Source organism: Perca flavescens, chromosome 14, assembly GCF_004354835.1.
Source record: "Perca flavescens isolate YP-PL-M2 chromosome 14, PFLA_1.0, whole genome shotgun sequence".
Classification (NCBI taxonomy): domain Eukaryota; kingdom Metazoa; phylum Chordata; class Actinopteri; order Perciformes; family Percidae; genus Perca; species Perca flavescens.
The window spans coordinates 19,659,138-19,680,423 of NC_041344.1; the positions used below are offsets into that span (position 1 = coordinate 19,659,138).

At 40.9% G+C, this 21,286-nt stretch overlaps 1 protein-coding gene across 4 annotated transcripts in view; it reads left to right on the forward strand.

The window, feature by feature from the left end:
- The first annotated feature begins 8,997 nt into the window (after nucleotides 1-8,997).
- Nucleotides 8,998-21,286, forward strand: part of gabbr2 (gamma-aminobutyric acid (GABA) B receptor, 2) — a 198,783-nt gene continuing 186,494 nt past the window's right edge. For all 4 annotated transcript variants that reach the window (XM_028598347.1, XM_028598348.1, XM_028598349.1 and 1 more), the window contains exons 1-2: nucleotides 8,998-9,192; nucleotides 10,287-10,348. The gene's annotated coding sequence lies outside the window, so the exon portion shown is untranslated. The remainder of the gene's footprint in view (nucleotides 9,193-10,286; nucleotides 10,349-21,286) is intronic.

Genomic DNA, 21,286 nt, shown 5'->3' on the forward strand with positions numbered 1-21,286 from the left:
ACACAGTGAAAAAGGAAATGTTCTTTTGGTCACAGGGGATGTTAGACAATAGGTTATAAAACAGATACCACTGGCTTTGGAGCATAAAATGTGCTTCAGTTTGAAATACAACATCTCGGTTGTTGGGCCTGCACTCGCTGGTTACTCAGTTACTTCAGCTTAGTTTAGAAAAGTGCTCTTTCTTAATCATGATTCTCTGCATGATGTGAAATATACGTTCTACAGATGAGATACTGACTTATTTACAAGGGAGCAGTTTCTGTTGTGTTTTTCAATGACTTGATCAACTGGCAGGCACTTGTGAGCTTGTTGGACATCTATTTTATTGGCTTTGATGACCATGTTTTTACGACCAAATCTAGACCAAAAAACTGCACGTGGCACATTTTATTCTGAATAGCTACATTTTAAAGTGCATTATTTTCACTGGTTTTGCTGTTGTGATGCACCAGAATCGCATAATGCAGATCTTGTGTGATATTTATGGTGACACTGCTGATGTATTTAATTAATGAGAAGCATTTCCACGGTGAGAGAGAGGAGAACAGTCACAGCACATATCACACTTGTCCGCTAAAAGCTGGAGTCTGTCACTTTTCCCTCCCAAAGCGAATGGACATTGCAGAGCGTGGAAATATTGAGTATGTGTTATTTCTAATGTAGATTACAAAAATTGGGATACACATAGGAATCGAGACAACACTCTGCTGTGGTTTCTTATTTAGTGCACATGTTTCCTATATGTTGTTTTCTATGTTCATTTTCTCATTGATGTTTCTCCACTGCGATTTCTACTTTATTTTCTTTTCCTGTCAGATGCAATGTTGAAAGTTGTCTAAGAGCAAATCATATTTGGCAAAAATTATGTACTTTGCTAAAGACAACACCAGAGTCACATTGATTCACACTCCAACAGACTGTGATTTTTCCCAGCCTTCCCCTAACGTAGCATACATTGACAGAATACCTCTTTAATGTGTTCCTAGGAGATAAAATGCTTCCACAGGCGATTAACCATTCCACCCCACTCCCATTCATTTCACTTCATCAGATTACTTGATTGCTTTCTAAATGGACTGCCTCTCCCCCCAGGGAAATCTACTGTATGTATTTCCTTTGGACAAAATGAGACGTCTGTGATTTATTTTTTCTTGCACACTGTGTTTTTAAGACATTCTATCAGCCTTACTTCCGTTCAGTCAAGTGTACCTCAGGTTTAGAGATATTATTCATCTTTTTCAACACATTTTAAATTCAAGGCCAACATGGTGGACTAGAGCTGTTTTTGTGACTAGTAAAATGGAAAGTATCACTGGTAGCTTACAAATCATGTAGACTGAATCAAACAGCGTTCGGTTTTGACCACAAACTGACCATCGGCTATCTAAAGGCTGCCAGTCGGACTCTTGCTGCCTGCAGGACATGTGTTAAAGGAATAGCTTGAGATTTTTGGAAATATGCTTATCCGCTTGGACAAAGCCAGGCTAGCTGTTTCCATTCTTTAAGCTAACCAGCTCCTGGCTCCAGCTTCATACTTAACAGACAGATATGCGAGTGGTTTCGATCTTTCCGTCTTACTGGAACCACATCTGTAAAGTTTCGTAACAGCATACTGCGACACTATCGCGGTGACAAAATCTAGCAGCACACACAAACACTGAGCAATGTACACCAAACTGCCTCTGTGGTAGTTGTCGCTACAGCAGCACACACACATACACACACACAGCAGACAGTGATGCTGTCGTGCCTAATAATAGGCCTAAGTGTATTTTTTTCAAATATCAAACCACCACCATCTGCATCCCAACATGCCCCATCTCAGAACCAGGGCCACCTCAAGTCACAAGAACGTGGATCAACCATTCCTGAGCTAGATCATGAACAACGTAGATGAAAGGCTATACCTATATGTTGTGCCCTTTACAACGTCTTTAAACACATCAGATCAATTGTGTGTGTGCAATGTGCAAGAAGATTCACTGCATGTGAACTGACACAGTGGAGACTTCATTTTCGCTGTTGAGAAATGTCTGAGTGAGATCTTGCGGCCTGATGCTGTTTTCTCATCACTCTCCCAGGAGATGAAACAAGTCCAACACCTTGACGTGCTGCTGATTTAGAGTGCTAAAGACATTGACATTGCATTTCACAGTGTATGATTAAATTGAATTCTGTCTTCTCTTGAGGGTATTTTTCACTTAAGGGGAGTAGTGATGCAGGTCAAATGAACAGATCCCTTGCTGTCTGGGTGCAGTCATGTGTGAATTAAACGCCTCATCACTTTTCAGAGGCAGTGTCAGCTGTGTAAGTTAATTGTGATGGTCTTCCACGTTTACAATATACACACAAGCATGCATGAGCCTGTATATGAAATACAACCTGACACACCACGCTCAGAAGTCTATTGTCCATGCTTTATCTTTTATGCAGCAGTGAGCTTGAGGTTACCATATTCTGAAGGAAAAACCTTTTTTTTTTTTTTTTTTTATATCATTTTCCTGCCAGAGAATTAATTACTGTAGTCTATTAATCTTATCTGTTGGTGCAGAGGCTGTGGATAAGAAACTGGTGAGTGAAAAAAGTAGCAGGAAGCAGTCATGCTCCAAGCACAAGCATCTAAGAGCTGGCTAATGTTGTTTTAAGAGAGAAGCAGCACTTAAGAGTTCTTTAGCTGTCGCCAAGTCTAGAAAAAAATAAAAAAAAAACTATCTGTGCTTCTGCATAATTCATTACCTATTTGATGATGTGCTTGGTCAGACAGACAACCAACCATCCTGGCAATGGAAATGTAACTTAGATTGATGCAACATACATATGGTATTAATCATGCAAGTCACTGAGCTGATGCCTTATCCAGTGTTGATAAAACATAATAATCAGGGGATGTCTGTTGATGTTGTTACACTCCCACACAGGAGTTTTACTTTCTAAAATAAGTACTTATACAGCAAGTTAGCTGACAGAAATGATTAACACAATGGTCCAGGAGAGTATCAATCTTCTCATCTAATTCTCAGCAAGAAAGCATAAAAATGTACTTCCAAAAATGTCAACGGTTCTTTTAACAGTTTGCCTTTGAACTCAGGTTTAAGTGTTGGAGTTATACAGTCTTCAGGGCCCTGCATAAGGTACACTGAATGAACCCTATTGAAAAGGTAGGTGTATGTTTCCCTACACAAGCAGCAGGGTATTCCTTGTGTAACACACACACACACACACACACACACACACACACACACACACACACACACACACACACACACACACACACACACACACACGCAGTGCCAGCCTGGTTGGGCAGCGGAGTTCCAGTGAATGCCAGAGCATGGGGAGGTTCCGGCAGTGAGCCAAATCACTGACCTTTCCAGCATGCCCGATCGATAAGGCTCAACATCGCAGGGCTCCGGAAATCTCTCAGCAGAGAGACAAGAAGCAGAAGACTCACACTGTCAGATGATGCGCTAATTGCTTGTGGTCGCTAACCTCACTTACCCCTGCTGGGTGGATCTCAGTGGTACGACCCAACCCCCCCACACCCTGCATCTGGGTCCTTCTGTGGATTATGGACCTGCAAATCACTGGTGCAGGTCGCTGTGTATCGGCTAGGTCACATAAGGTGGCATACACACATGCACAAAGTCCGATACACTGCAATGACTACAGTTTATGTTAACATACTAGAATGTATCTTTTATAATACTGAGTCCCATAAGCCTCATGTAAATACTGTACTTAAGATGTGTTTTACAGGCTTGATTAATAGTGTGGCATAATGGTATGTTATGAAACTCAAATTTTACTTGTTTTGAATGCACTTGCATTCCTTTATTGATTTGATAAATGAAAAGGAACACAAAACATAAGCTTCCCTGGGTAATGAAATCTGCTAAATGCACAAAAAAATGCATATATCAGCCCTCTTTTCACCCTGGAAAGCTTAACTGCCAGTACTCAAACTGTTCTGTATAAAGACTGAGTGCTTTGAATAATAGTGCCCCAAAGTGACAGGTGAGCCATGCTCAGCGGGTAGTGCTATGGAAATGGTGCATTGAGGACTGCGGTCATTGAGCCTGCTCGCTGGTAATGAACCTGCAGGCATGTGGAGGAGTGGCAGTGAGCAGGGCCAACTCCTCTTACTGCCTAACTCTGCTTTCATCGCCCTGCTTTCATCAAACTCAAGTGCCACAGCTATTAGACCTTTGTGCAATGTTGAAGGGGGGAAGCTGAATGTGCCAGCACGGTTGGCTAGGTTACTTCCAAACTGGTTCCCACCGCAGCTCTTTTATGAACTTAAAAGAAAATTTGATTGATTGATTACTTAAACATACTGCATTCACATATATCATCCCTTTTAATTACATTATTTGTGCTATAAATTTTCCTCTAAACATAGACTCTAAGAGTAATTTACAAATTCTGAATTGATTTATTTCTGTAATTTTGAACCAAATAACATGGTGAGACTTTACAAGAAAACTACAGTACTATACATATTTGTAACCAAAATCTCTGAATTGCATTTTTTTTTCATTATTATCATGGTAAAAGGTTTCTCATCTTTTGCAACTGACAGAGAAAAACCATTTCTCTTCCCTTTTGAACGGATGAAGTTGCTCACTACCTGTGGAAGCTTTCATAATAAATTCACAACTCCTGTCCTAAGGTTGTCTCTTTATTTTTTTTTTTTTTTTTTTTTTTTTTTTCTCATTCTCCACTTTCATCATTACTTCATTGTGCCCCTTGCTTTATGAATCTGAATAGCTTGGTTAATGTACACTGTTTCTTGCTGAAATTCAGAGCACTTAATCACATCCATTTCTGGGGGTGCCTGCAGATCTTCTACTGGGTGCCAGAATAACAGTCTTGATGGCTGTCAGGGTCAGCAGTGTGGCAGGTACAGTATGTAGTTTTCTTTCTCTACCAACATGCTTTCGTGAAGCAAACGCACAAAAGACGCAATGGAAGACATGGAGACACAAAATCTATTGAGTGGAGGCAGCCAGAGGCAGACTATGAAGCTCCAGCCAGAGGAGCCGGTGAGTGAGTAGCAGGTGGCCTGGCCCCGGGGACTCCTAATGAAGAGAGTCTGCCTGCCTGCTTATCGATCCAGCCACATCAGCTGACCTGATGCCTGGCTTACTGGCTTACTGGGGGGGATGACTTAATGGGCACCTGGGGCAGCACACACACACACACACACACACACACACACAACTTTACTGGGGGGGTGACTTAATGGGCACCTGGGGCACACACACACACACACACACACACACACACACACAACAGAACTTACTGGGGGGGGGTGACTTGATGGGCACCTGGGGCCACACACACACACACACACACAAAACAGAAAACCTTGCGCCCAACAGTTGTGTGTGTTTGCATGGGAATGTTTATGTTTTACTAGGAAATGATATATTATATAATTATATAATATATAATAAATTATATATAGGTATGAGTCAGTTGTCTGTAATGCTGAACCTCTTTCTCGTCTTTTGGTACATACAGCACATGAAAAGACGAGGCAGAAGAGACAACAGCTGTCCACTTGTCACACTGTAACACAGCATTTCGAAACCACTGTCCAGCACAATCTACTCACACACACACACCTCTGCCATCACAGATGCTCCTTCAAGCTCATTATTTCTGGGACTGTCAGCTTGTGGCTTGTTGTGTTGGTTGGGTTATGCATCTGAAGCCCAGCTATCAAATATGAATAAAGCACTGACTTCCTCATCTATCTTTCATGGCTTTCATTTGTTGAGCTATCTGCCTGCAAAAATATTTTGCATGTTCCCCCTACTGCTGTGAATAATGTGCTCGAGGAGCAGTAGGTCTATTATAAAACTGAACATGGCGTTCTGGCTTGTCTGAATATTATTGTTCAGGGAGGATTTGGTAAAAATATTTGTGTGAATGGGGCTTTATAATAATAATTAATATTAGAATTTTTCATTTCAACATACATTAAGGCTGAAGGCATTAATATTTTATAAGCCCACCTCTTATCCAAAAATGAATAGTATATACTTCAAACCTGTAATGACAACAACATGCCAGCCCTGAGCGCCTTCACAAAAAAAAGAACTATAGGAAAGATGTTGGAAGGCATCACAATAACAGATAATTTCTCAGAGATAAAGAAGCGCTTTGTGTTTCGGAGAAGCTAACACTGTTAGAGAACAAAGCTCAGGTGACAATACAATTGAAAATAATCCTGAAAAGCCTCCTATTCACGGTCTAGGAACAGTTCATAGGTCTGGCATCATGATGATAACCCAGATACGAGTGCAGCTCTCTTTGTGAGAAAGCTGGCCCTGTTCGGATCACAGACAGTGACTGTCCTGGATTTGCAAACCACACATGAAATAATTCTGGGACTGAGCTGTTTTTCTGCACAAGTGCACATGGACTTGACACCTCACTGCACGGTTCACGTTGCTGAGCCCTTAGGATGACAGCATCAGTAATCCACAAGCAATCACTGATCAATACAAACGTTGGAACTCGGAGACGCTGGACATCTCCTGTGTCCATTAGTACAATCACAGGTGGAGAGAAACAGAAACTATATCACAAAGTGCTCTTTATTCACCCCCGTGGAGACATCTTTATCATGGAGAGCCACACCAATCGGCTGACACATATATAAATCATCCAGTGGCTTTTAACATATTAAGGGCACACACCTCTTTGTCCTGGTGGATGGAAAGGGGTTGTGTATAATTAATGCTGGTAGGGTGAGTTGAGGTGGGAGGTCTTGGAAAGCTTCTGTCCACCCCTGCCATCTTTGAGCATGTGAGCTGTGGGGCAGCACGTGCACATGCATCAACGTCTGTCATTAATTCGACCGACAGAAATGCCTAGAGATTCATTTTCTGCGCCTCTTTTTTGTGCAACTTATTCTTCATCTGTCTATCTAATTTCCCCTCAATTCCTCCTTTGCCCTCTCTGTCCTTCGCTCTACTTTCTTTTCACTCTCCTGAAAGTGTCGTTAGTGCATTATTCTGAGCGACGATTTTGTGTGCGGAAGAATGTCCATGCATGTGATGAGTGTGAGAGTCTAATTGTGTGTGTGTGTGTGTGTGTGTGTGTGTGTGTGTGTGTGTGTGTGTGTGTGTGTGTGTGTGTGTGTGTGTGCATGTTTATCTGTGTAAGTCAGTAGCCCAGTTGTGCTAGCTTTTGTGTGTATCTCTTCATACCCACTAATTAGAGTGACAGTTTTTATTAACAGTTTGGGGCTAATGTGCGATAGCGTGACTCCAGCTTTTCCACTAGCTCGTTTACCCTGCTCTTTTGCCACCCCGGGCCCTAATTATCGGGCTGACGATCTGACATCCGACCACTAAAACAGAGACGACACATTGACATATTGTCACTTCCAACTTTAGACTGAACCTCTCTAAACCTGAGGTTACAACGCATTCCACAGAATTGCTCCATCTAGTCCGTCTACCTCTAAATGTGTCGGAAAACTGCCCAGATAATGAAACTGCATCATCCTAAATCTGAATCTGAATTTGAAAGTTAAATTAATTCAATTAATACACAATTTCCCAGTCTCAGATTATGCATGCATATAATTATTTACGTAAAGGGTGATTAATCAGTCTCGTAAAACAATAAAACAACAGCAGACGGTGGTTGGCTTTCAGTATGCATTATTAATTCCACTAAAATTGTGATATGATTACATTTTTCACCCGTTGCTAGAGTAGGTGGGGTGAAGTGATGATAACAGATGAATAACTGATGATTAAAAGACAGAGCAGTTCTTTCTGGTAATTGAGGAAGGTCAACATACATAGATCACAAAGGATGTCAGTTTTTTTTTTCTCCATATAAAGACGTAAATTCTTGCACGAATCACACATGCATGTAATAAATACATTTAATTTACTCAAATATCAATGGTTCACCATTACACCACACAAAATATTTTAAGGAAAATATCTTATTTATTATTTATCATTTATTTACATATGTATTTATATTTGCTTTACACACACACACACACACACACACACACACACACACACACACACACACACACACACACACACACACACACACACACACACACACACACACAGTTTTAATCTTGTTATATTCTACCTACAGGCATGTGGAATTGCTGCTAAAATGATCAGCCTTGCTATAGAGCCGCTCTGTTGTAGCTGACGTTGGAAACATTCATTGTAAGTGTGATTATGTAAGACATAGTTTTTGCTATTACTAAGACTTGACAGTAATCAAAATAGTGTCCTCCCACAGCACAGCCGAAGCCGAAGCTCTTTTGAAGGCAGTGGCCTACTTTACACAGTCTCTTCTCATATTCTTGATTTCATTTCAGAATGGAATACGAAAGGCTACGATAACGTCTTCTGACCAGGACAAATGTAGCATGCCCATTCAAGACTATCTCCTATCTAGGGTGCACAGCAGAGGACATCCTTTAAAACAGAAACATGCAGTAGGCTACTCCCTGCTCTGGTGCTGTTCGTGTAGTAGATCATTTCATTTGCTATGGTCTTTCTGTCTGCAAACTAGCCATAGTTTGTGCCTTTTGCATTTGACAATTTGGCAATGAAACCTACTTTCAAGTCACACTGCTAAGCATCTGTTTTTCTTAGAGATAAATACCACACTCTCAGAACCCCTGTAGGTCATAGACAACACTTACTGCTGCTTTGAATGCATTTCCAGATTCCTTGAATACTTTTAAAAAAAAATCGAAATCTAAATGTAATATATTCAATTTGCTGCACAATAAAGATAATGTTAATGTTTACCAAGTTGCGACTCTGTTTCCAGAACCAAATAAATGCCTGAAGTGACACTTCCTTCTTGGATGGAGTGCATCAAAATATGAACCGTTATCATACAATATAATGTATGTAAATGTATAACACTTTGTGAAGTACCTGTCAACTTTGAACACATCAGTAATGGTTAGTGCAGCCCCCTCCCCTCTCTAGGTTGACTGCACTTAGTCGTTGCTGTTGTTGAGTTGCCTCCGCATGCTAACAAATGAATGGGAACAATTAGATCCTAGGCTAGTCGCTACCTTTAATGTGGTAAAATGGTAAAAAATCCTCTTTATTGTGCAGTCCACGGACTAACTTTCGTTCCAGATGGATAGAAGAGTCTAAATATATGTTCTAATAAAAAGAGGTAAGTGTCAACCGAGCTACAGTTTTGTTGTTTTTAAACTTTGGTTTGGATAGTTTTTGGACAGATTAACTTTAGGTCCAAAAGTGAAAACAATGATAGTTAACTTAAACGTTACTGTAAGAGGCACAATTGGAACTAACCTTCTCAGAAAGATAAGCGTTACGTTACTGTTAAAATGTAGGTAACGTTAGCTATAGCTATGCTTGGTTTGGCTAACTGGTTTAATAATTTACTCAGTTTGCTTGATTTTGTTACTCTAATTATGTTAATTTTCACCGTTTTAGCCAAGCAATTATATTAACCTACTGTAAGCAAGCTGTAAAAATTAGCCAGACACTATACTTTATGTTATATGTGTCACTGTACAGATGACTTCTCTTTGAGTAGTACCATACACATTAGCATGCTAGATGATCACTGCTACAAAAGTGGAATAGCAGGAGTGTGAGCAGAACCCATTAGCTCCCATCTCTGAACTGGAATATAAACCTCATGTTTATTGTCCGTAATGTACAAAACGAGCTGACCTTCCGGACAAAAACTAAAACATGAACCATGCTGCTTTAGCTCAATCAGGAGTGGCCTACACATGGTTCACCCACACAGGTGTTTTCACTTAATTTCCCTGATAAGACCTCTTATCTCCTCAGGACTTTGTGGGCATGTAGAGACCTCATTTTCGACTCTTTGGTGGGTCAACTGTTTGTTTTGTAACCTTATGCTAGCTGAGCATTTAAGTCTAATCAGCCAGTATAACTAAAAACACCTGTGTGGGTGTACAAACCAAACTGCCACTGCCTTAACATAAACAAAAACAGAAAAATACTTACCTATAACTATCAAAAGCAAAATAAAACAAAAAAATAGACGTGGTGGGATATTAGATAAAAGTACAAATTTGCTGTAAAATAAAAAAATATCGTGCCATCATTTTTCAAACTCTCTACTCATTGGCCTGGTTCCTTTTCATCCCAACATCATCCTGAGCCTGTAAGAAGCCTGCTGTTTTTTGTTTTGTTTTTAAATTAGTGTTTTGGGATTTAATCACTGTAATTATTTGTGTGGTTTAAATGTAGTTGGTCTTATATTTGTAGATAGCCAGTGAATTGATGGAGATGTGAGGAACATACCCATTTGTCTTCTTGTGCATTTCCAGGTAAGTTCCTTTTTAAGTGACTATGTTCTTTTAGTTATTAAAGAGTCTGCATGCCATGCTTCTATCAATATGTTGTACAATCTATAGTTGTAAAAAAACTCATTCCATGGCATTGCCATGACCTCCAACTGCAGTCAAATAAAACATCCAGTAAAGCAAGATTAATGTCAAGGTATAATATCCCACAGATGTTGCACGACAGTCTAGACATTAGAAGTTTAACTAGTAATCTTTTTTTAGGAAGTTTTGTTGTCAAGTACCCCAACAGAGGCCAATCTTAGTCATCCCTCTTTCTTATCGCAAGGGGAACTTGCATTCTCCACAGCCATGCATGGAACGTGCCCTGTTGAAGAATAGCTCCTCAACTTGTTGGTATGCATGGAATTCGCAGGACTGTGACTCCAGATTCGGAAACCAATTATTTGAATAGCTGCAACTGGCAGGGCAAGCATGTTGAGAACAAGGGAAAGAAGAATCTCAGCAATTCATAATAAAATGTTCCCTGCTGTAAAGTAGAGTTACTTGTCTGCACCTTTTCATGATATAGTCCGATGTCCTTGGGTTGGAGTTTTGAGATCAGTAATGTGTGAAATAACTCTGAACTAAGGTGTTGATCTGGGGTAAATGAAAGTCTATTCTAGCTTTTTTTTTTTCTAGTGTGTGTGCGTCTGTGCGCTAAGCAGGTCACAGCAAAGCCTTTTCATGGTGCAGAGTTTATGTTCAAGGATGTGGAATGTGATACCAATCAAACTAAGCCTAAATGACTTATAACCAGAACTCAACATAATGTCCCATTGCTATAGAATTAGTGATGGGATGGATACATTGGCTAACCTTTTCATTTCGTCCACACTCCAGAAGCATTAATCAAAACAGCAGAGTGGCGTGATCAAGTGTAGGTATAAGAAAAAAACTGTTAGAGAATAAGTTTCCATTAAAGTGACACAAAGTTGATTATTTATCCATCAGACCATTCAGTTATTTGCTCATTTTGTAAACAAGTCACAAAAGATGAACATGGATATTCCATCGGTGAGCACAACCATCTGAGCTATGAAATATGAGATCATCGGAAATATAATTTTTCATTCATCCTGTTCTGAATACCTGGCATTTAAAATGCATAGAGCTGTGTGTGTGTGTGTGTGTGTGTGTGTGTGTGTGTGTGTGTGTGTGTGTGTGTGTGTGTGTGTGTTTGTGTGTGAGAGCTGTTTGGTAGTACAGTTGCTTAAAACTCATTCTTCAGTTTGTTTCTGATTGGTTTCTATGACCAACAATACACAAGACAACATTATTTGATATAGTCAAATAAACACATTCATACTACCTGAAAGCTGTCGTCTTAACTTGCTACGTCACTAAGCATGGTCATTGAATCTACAGGCATACTGTAAGATTTCATCTCATAATTATTTTACTGCATGCCCTTCATACCACAGAATTATGTTCCAATTAGTGGTGATATATTGGCTTGACATCTCGTTTAGTGAGGATGGGCAGATTGCACAGTCATGATTGAAAGCTTAATGAATGACTCATAATCTGAAATGAAATGGACATTTTCATTTGGGCATCTGCTGCAACTATCATTGGCTGGACACGTAGCATTAGAAAAAACAAACCATGCCAATTTAGAGGTGTTCTTTCATCGTACCTGGAAATGTCTGTGCTGTTGATAATCCAAACCACAGTATGTGCTTATTAAGAAACCAATTTTCAGAGCTTACCAACAGTGTTGGTCATCTCACTTTAAAAAAGTAATTAGTTACAAATTACTTCTCCCAAAAAGTAATTGACTTAGTAACTCAGTTACCACATTGTAAAAGTAATTACAGTTACAAATTACTTCTCCCAAAAAGTAATTGACTTAGTAACTCAGTTTTTTATGTTCTATAACGCTATTACGTTCTATAACATCTTTAACGTCAAAGATGTTTATATTAACTGACTGAAGAATAAAAACACTATATACAGTATCACCTGTTGCTTCATTCAACCAAGTAACGTGCCACTTTATATTCTCAGTAACGATAACGACGTTGCAACGATGGGAAAAGTAATTAATTAGATTACTCCGTTGCTGAAAAAATAACGCCATTAGTAACGCCGTTATACTTAAATGCCGTTACTCCCAACGCTGCTTACCAATTAAACAAAAGTTTCCTCACCTTGCATTTAAGTAAGTCTTATTTGCTGTTTGACGCGGTGTCCTACTCCACACCGTTTGTACTCTATGACATATTGCTAACTTGCTGCTATCTGGATTTTGGAAGAAAGTTTTGAGCAGGGAGGGATGTTGTCTTGTGCGAAAAAAAACGATGGCACAACAACTTGACCTACTTCTTCATCTGGACACACTAGAAAAGAAGGATGACTACTGGGAGGAAAAGGGAGCTGTGTGATGGAACTAATTGTAGCATTGTATCCTTTTTCTTTTTTAAGTTTGACTATTGATATTTAATAGGGGAGGTATCTTACGCCATTTTTGGATTCTAACCTCGCCTGCACAATGTTCAAAATATTTCTCAAATACTTTGTCCAGAACTAACGAGACCCTTACCATATTGGGTTCCTTAAGGAGTTAAGATGTCTGATTTGGGAAAATCTTGTATATAAACAATGTGCTTGTCGGAAAGAGAGGGAAAGACTTAGATAATCCAGCAATCCCCCAGGGCTATACCCAGTGCCTGTTGTGTGCTTGGAGCTGCTTGGCATTATGATAAATGACCTGTGTATTAAAAAGCCAGGAGGGTTCTGCCATAGCTGCCAAACTCTGCCATATCAACCACTAACTCGTTATGCTTTAAACCCCTAATGACGATTGAGGAATTTGGTTGTTAGAGGAGGGGTGGAAATCACGTTGTGGTTAATAGTATTATGCAGAGGTTGTTTTGTAATGCCCATTTTCAGATTGCAAGCCCAGCCTAAAGAATAATTCATCTGGGAAAAATGAAATGCTTCCAGATGGTATATTTTACTTGCATACGCTGACTTTATCCTCTGTAAGATGATTAAACATTCTTATATGCTGTATGTCAATATCATTTTGAAAATGAAAACCTGCATCCTGTCACATGTGTTGCACTTTGAACTTTATCAACTAAGCAACATTGTTGCTTCCTATTCTTAGTGGGCGATGTGGAGCGACACCTGTATCCACCCGGTGATCATAACAATGCGGTCTTTATGCCCTGCGCCATTTTTATCCTCATCCTGGATTTAACCCCCCCCCGCCCTTATACACACACACACACACACACACACACACACACACACACACACACACACACACACACACACACACACACACACACACACACACACACACTACACTCCCATTTGTGCTTTTCATTCAGGCGCTTTTTAAACGAACCCTCTTGAAGCTGATTGTAATTGTGCATGTGATATAATTACGTAGGTCAAGGTTTTGAAATACAGTCGCAGCTGAATACTTAAAAGCACTTTAATATTTTTCCCACATGTGGAGAACAGTTACCCCCTGGCATCATATTATGTTTGCTTACCACATGTGTTTAACAATACCATAAATTGTGTTGCAAACTATTGCAATTACTGTCAGTTTTCTTTTACCTTGGGGCCGCAGGAGAAGGCAGTCCTTGTACACAGAGACGAGAATAAAAATGTGTATACCCTGCCTTGGGGAAGCAAAGGAAATGGGTTAATGTACACATGTCAACAAGAGCAGAGGACAAGTTCAGCTGCGCCGCTGCAGTGTGCGCAGTACAGTACAGCACCACGGACAGCGCAGAGGCTTCCCAGTGTGGACACCTCGCTGTCCGTGGTTCTGAAATTCAGCTGAACTCGTGGCTCAGAATCCAGTGGTTCTCAGACATTTTAATTATTTCACAGTGGAGAGAGTTAAACCGATAAAAATGACAATAGGCATTTGTTTACAGCCTCTCCCAGTTCCAGTGTCTGGATTGAGTTCACTTTTACCGTGGAACTTTTCCTGCCTGGGATCCCCTCAAACAAGGACGCCATGGGATGTCTGAACCTAACTTCACAACCTGCGTTTTGGCACATTGTGTTTACCTGCTCTGTTAGGTGGCTCAGTTTATTACACCACTAAATCAAAGCAAAAAAAGAACCCATCCCTTCTAGTATGTTCATGTCTAATAAAGATTCTGAATATATTGTGATGTTCTATAGTTGGAATTCTCTTTTCATCATCGGGTTGAGACGCACACAGCCAGCTATTGTGTCTTATCATGCGCAAAGACAAATCTGCAGGTTCGGCTACGTGGGGAATCAAAGCCCAGCCGCCTGTGGGAACTATCTCACCATCGCTTAGGATATGCATTTATAATGAGTCACTAAAAATATAGCTCTCGGAAGTGTTTTTGATGTGACTGTTGTATGACGTGCCACATAACGGAGCAATACACGTGTATACAGCCCTATATATTTTCATTAGCCTGCCCCATACATGCCTGAAACGTCGTCTGCCTCCTATAACATAAAAGCCCTGTAAATCACCATTGGCTGTCAGGCCGCTGACAAGTCTGCCCGGCATACAGCTTATGCAGCCTTTCCACCAGGCTGTTGTAACCCCCTCCTCCCCTCCCTAGTTTCCTCCCCTCCTCCACATTCAGTGCTCCCTCTTGCGCGTACGGTGAGCAGCAGCAGCAGCAACTGCTTCAGCGCTTCTCTGACGCACCATCGGAGATGAGCATCCCAGTCCCACGGGCTGTCAAGGCAGACTCTCTCGACATCTCCCAATCGGAGCTCTGCGGCCAAGCTTCCAACATCAGCTCCATTTGTTTTGTTTTGAGTCGGTTTCTGTATCGCTTCGTTGTCTCGCAATTTGTCAGATTCAGCACTGCGTTTGGCAGGGATGCCCACAGTTGCCAGCTCTTGGTTTGGAATTTACTTCGGAGGTGATTTTTGTATCCTCAACAACTGTCAACGAGAGTGATTGATTCCTGTCTTTACTTAGGGGCTCTTCTCTTTGTTTTCGGGGCATCATTCAGGACAGTCTTGTGCTTCTAAAATAGCCACACTATAGGTGAAAAGGGGGGAGTTGAATTAGAGGGCTGTTTTGACAGGAGATCGTTTGGATGACGGACACCGAGAGGCAATAGCTCTCCTTCTACAACGCGAATCTGCACCCTTGGAATATTCTTACAGAGGCACTCTTATAGAGTACAAATATTTTTCTCAGTTTGCGGTCATAATCCATATACGACGAGTTTGCCCACTGCAGGTGCTGCTGCGGCTTTCGTGTCTGCTGTGTTCTGAAATACGATTTCCTTGACGGGCGGGCGTCTGAGCATCCCGGACGAGCCCGAATTTGCGATGCCCAAACAGTGAGGGTACGGTGGGATCTCATTTGGTCACCCTGTACGGTAGTATGGCTCCAGCCCGGAGGGACTGCAGCGGCTGGGAGATGTTCCTCCCGACGGGATGCCTGCTCCTCTCTGTTTTGCTATTTCACCCTGCCCTGGCCAAGGTGTGTAACGACCGCACCAAACACGGACAGGACAACAGCTGGTTCGCCAGGGACGGGGAAAACTTGCCCATTATGGTTCTTATGCCCATGAACGAGTCGGCCCTGATGAGCAGCATCAGCCAGGGGATCGAGCCGGCGGTCCAACTGGCCATCCAGCACATACGAGAGTCCAGGAAGTACTCGTTCTCACTCATCACCAAAATCTATGACACCGAGGTAAACATACAGACTAAATCCTTTCACTAAGCTGCTGCTGGTTGGCGTGTTTAAAACAGTTGTGTGTGTGTGTGTGTGTGTGTGTGTGTGTGTGTGTGTGTGTGTGCGTGCGTGCGTGTGTATATGTGCATGTGTGTATGGTGCGCGCATCGCCCCGCAGCGCTCCACACATTTTGCGACCAAGGGGAAATGCTGGTTCTGTTATGTTTGGTATATGTGCAGCCTCGTTGTCAGTGAGAGTGTTTCATTGCGCAAAAGTCAACCGCTATCACTTTTTTCCTAAATGACAACACGGTGTTAATGCCTTTTTCCGATCTTCGTCTATCTCGCTGCTGTCTCCTGTCGTTAATGGTGCATTTTATAATGTCACCCGGCACACTCTTGTGCTCTCCCTATATAGGACGTTTTAATGGTTAAATCAATCTCAGGCTGAAACCGAATGATAAGGCATGTCTGATCATCGCCATCGCTCAATTGGATTTAAATTAAAACGCTGCATTCGGTATTTTTGTTGTCGTCACTTTATAAGATGTGTGTGTATAAAGAAAGATTGCTTTGCGCTTTACATAGTTTTAGTCACGATTCAGTAAATCTTAACGATAAAAGAGCTGCTTCGCATTGTGCCTGAAGATGGCGGTAATTGGATGCCCGGTTTCTTCTGACTCCTTGCACCCTTATATGAAGTTGCATCTGACAGCGTTCCAGCTCCAACTAAACATCTGTTTATTTGATAACAATAACATGAATAATAAATCAATAGTTGGAGTCCTCTTGATGTTTAGTCATCGCTAAATCTCTGCAAGATTATACATTGTAGGTGTGTTCTCCCATATTTAGTTTACACATTAATTATTTGAATCAGCCACAGTATTTATAGTGGCCTTCTTTAGTGATTTAATGTACATGCTTTTCAGTACACAATGCAATTGAGTGAGTTTAAAGCTGCTGCATCATATAGTTGCCATGCCAACATGTAAGGATGTTGATAGTTTGACAGATCTGTTTAAGAATACAATTTGACAATAAGACAGATATTGCATAAGATGACATTGCCTTCCTACTTAAAAAAACAACCTATTATTTATTATATTTGTTTTAACCTTCGGTTCATCCAAATTTGTCATATTAAAACATCTCATGGTAACTTTCCCCCCTTTTAGATAGTAATTATTTTGATTATTCCTGTCTAACACTTATTTAGTATAGTGTATGTGCACAGGTGTGTATGTGTGAAAGAGTAGACAAATCTCTGTTGACAGAGGTAAGCCCTCACAGGCGGCATGTGCTCAGACCATGGGATTAATATGCTCTTATGAGAGTTATGATTTTTCTCCTATTTGCCAGGAGAGAAAGATGAGCTGGAAGCATGAGGTCAGTGGGCCAGCCTGACATCCACTCGCTAGGAATGTCTGAAAGTGATGTCAGCTTTCTAATACTGACAATCAATGGGAACTCATGAAAACAGTGCTTTTTGATGACTTTGTGGTCAAAGGCTAAACTCTGTTACACTGTGGCACAGCCAATCCCGTGGTATTTGGCATTTGTTTGTATACAGGCCAGCTGAAAATCCAAGCTCGGATCATGTTTTTGGAAATGCCAAATTGAAAATATTCTATGCCTATACTAAAACCCCAATACAGATGCATGCTGAAATATAGTCAACTACAGCTGCAAGATTGACCGTTTAATCCATTAGTTGTCAACTATTTAATTAATCGCTAAATATTTTGATAATCAATGAATCAGTTTGTCTTTTTTTATGGAAAGAATTTCCAAATTGTTGGATTCCAGCTTCTAAAATGTGAATATTTTCTAGTTTCTTTACTTCTCTATGACAGTAAACTGAATATCTTTGAGTTGTGGACCATTTGAGGATGTCCTCTTGGCCTTTTGGAAAACACTGATCAACATTTTCTGACTTTTATAGACCAAAGAACTAATCGATTAATTGAGAAAATAATCAACAGATTAATGGACAATTAAAAATAATCGTTAGTTGCAGCCCTATTGTCAACCCTCTTTTCATTATTCAGTTAGACCTTATTGTACCAGATTAATTCTGTAAATGAAGAACGTGCACAGTGGTAGCCTGTTAGCTCTGGATTTAATAACTAAGAAAAAAGCGCCCTGCCAACAACCCAGAGTATATTTACAAGCTCTGGCACAGCCTGGCATGGTCAAAGTCAACAAGGGACCACAGAGAGCACTGTAAAGTGCAAATAGCAATCTATTACTGCAATAGAATATTGTTATATGTTTACAGAGAATAATAAAGATTCAGAGACTTTAGCGGGAGAAACATGATTTCAATAACATCTTCAAACTATTATTGTTTGTTCATATCAAGTGAAGCTGTCTGAGTGTCCCATTCATGAGCATTTACAGGTGGATAAGACCTTTGCCCAGTACAGAGTTATTGCTGTAGTGTTGACTATATTTTGCTTTTGGAGCCTCTGACATGTTTATTGGAGCGTTAATGTGAAGTTGGTAATGGCTATGCTATTAACAATTTATCATACACGTGTACATTAAACGTCTATCGACGTATAATCTTTTACTTACATGTGAATAAAAGTCCTGAACACATTTGCACACAGCTTTCCCACATACTGTACCACATGCTTATGTCAGAAAACAATACATGCATCAGTAGGTTCGTTGTAGCTAGCAGCAGGCCAAGTGTGTGTCTGTATGTTGTATGTACGTGTGTATGTATGTGTGGGCACTGGGATTAAGCCTGCCAGATGTAAGTAATCAGTCCCTGAGCAGAGGCTCTTTATCCCTTTATCCCCTGTCGGTGGAGCCATGGGTAGACTGAGCAGGCCCAGTCCATCCCCTGGTGGTTTGGAGCTGGGTGGTGGTGCTGATGATGGGGATGTTGAGGCACTTGGAGGGGGGGGGGTATTAGTCCAATACTAAAAGGCCTGAGAACTGAGGCTGTGCTGCCACTGTAGGTTGAGGTAGTTAGTTGCTGGAGTATTGGAGAATCTGTTACTAGAAGAAGAGCAGATGTCCTAATGGGAAATCCCTGGAGATGAGATCTAATGCGGTTTGGTGTGAAACCAGTTTGATCAGGCTAAAGCTAGATTCCTAAGATATTTCAACAATATAGGCACTGTAGCAGGCTGAGGCAATTGCAGATGAGAATACATACTTGCTTTAAACCCAGCGCATTGCAGGTAGAAAAAAAAGCTGGATGGATTATATCAACTGGGAGGCTTAGTGCTGGAGCAGGAGTTGCACCTCCACCACAGCTCTAGATGAGAAGAGTGTGGGTTTTAGTGTAACCGAGGACTGATACTGTAACTCTGCAGGCTTAGAGGATCTAAGCTTTGGAGAGGACTGGATGGAAGGGAGACTTTGGGCAGTGAGAGCGTTCTAGGGTAAGCTACACTAGTTTACCGACTTAGGTTATGTGATAGGCCCTTGAGAGGAGCCACTCAGGGAAAGATCACTTTTTAGTAGAATAGTTAACAAGGTGCTTTGCATATTGATAGTTTTGAATTAATTGGTATGTTATTTTCAGCTATGGGAAAAACGTATCCAACAATAGATACAAATGGTAACCCACCAAATCAGTGAACTCGGTATCAATGAAAACAAATGGATTCATACACACTTTTCATTCCATCAAAGTTTTCTAGTCGTGTGTACATAGACTCTGCGGTGATTTCTTAGGAGGACAGGTGGGACTAAGGCACAAGGATTGTTTTAGGATATTGAGGTACAATTGGAAAACAGGCCTGCCGCGTCACAGATTGAGGGAGAAAATAAGACAAAGAAAGTCTAAATCCTTTCATTGGGAGGAATGTCTCATCTAAGGCAACATGAATTTTGATATCAACTCTTTGAATGTTCTCTTCTGTGATCACTTGGAAGAAATCTTAAACTTGATGTACTTTAAGGGGATGTGCTCCCTTGCTATCATGTTCCCTATGTTCTAGCAGTTAGAGAAGAGTGAACACATGTATTTTTAAAGGCAAATCGGAAATCAATACAACCACAACGACACAGAGTCTGCCGTTGGAGATGCAAATCTTGCCCATGTACAGTGCACCAGATACAGTGTGCAGATCGGTATTTATAGCGTATGACTGTCCATCCATGCAATACTGTGGGCCACCTGAGACTATGTTAGCAGTGACCTATGTTCAGAGGTACTGCACACAGACTGCTTCTCCTGCTCTCCTCTGAGGACTATATGCAACATGTCACATTTGTGCACATGTTGGCAAGCCTGAAACCACCGTACAGTACATTCATTCACAGGAGGAAGAGCACCCCCCTGAGCGTATGTAAGGCGTTGTGTCATTTTGTCAGAAGAAGATAAGTTTTCAGTGAAAAGGCTTTACCATAATGGAGGTCAGGATGATGCTTAGCATAAGTCTTAAGTCAAAGTGAGCTGGTTCAGCTTTGAGGAAAATTTGCTTTAGCAATTGTCATTTGTTTATAGTTTATGGCACACATAATAATTCAGCGAGAGCATTCCAGAGTGCCTTTTACTGATCTTACTGATTCACACACTGTAACTCACCTTTTGAGCTTTTGTGTAAAAGCATCTGACATGGGCCAAATGAAGCAGCGCCTTTGGACATCTTGTATGTCAGGGTCTCATATTGTGTGCCACATATTATCTAAATATCTGACATCCATTCAGCGCCGAGGCGGTGACCCGGGGGGGTCAACAAAGATTGCCTGTCACTGCTCCTAGGAGAGGGTGAATTTTCAGGCATAGTAAGGAAACACAGCCTGTGACAGCCTGGGTACTCTCTCGGCATACAGAAAGTGCTGAGTGTGGCTTTATGCACTGACCCGACACAGATAGTGGGGATCAATGTGCAGCAGCCCTTCTCATAGAACGAACAGGATCTCAGGGGAGAATCAGAGAGAGAGGCGAGAGAGAAAGAGATGTGTAGGGCTATGAGATGGAGATCACGAAATAGGATTATATCATCTTCGGTGCAGGAAGAGGAAATGGTCAGCCTCTTAATTCTTATCGGATCATGATGTAATGCCATTTGCATTGTTTCTCTGATGTAGTTTAATGGCCACATAAAAAAAGAAGAGGTATACACATTAGATCAGTTAAGGGCTCCCAATATCTTATGTTTTTATGTCAATGATATACATTTTCAGGTTCATGAGTTTTTGTTTTCATATAATTTTTAGTTTTTTTCCACTCTGATTCACACAGAATTAGACACGGATGGGTCACAGTTTTATAAAGAAAAAGAAAGGAAAAATGTGAGCTC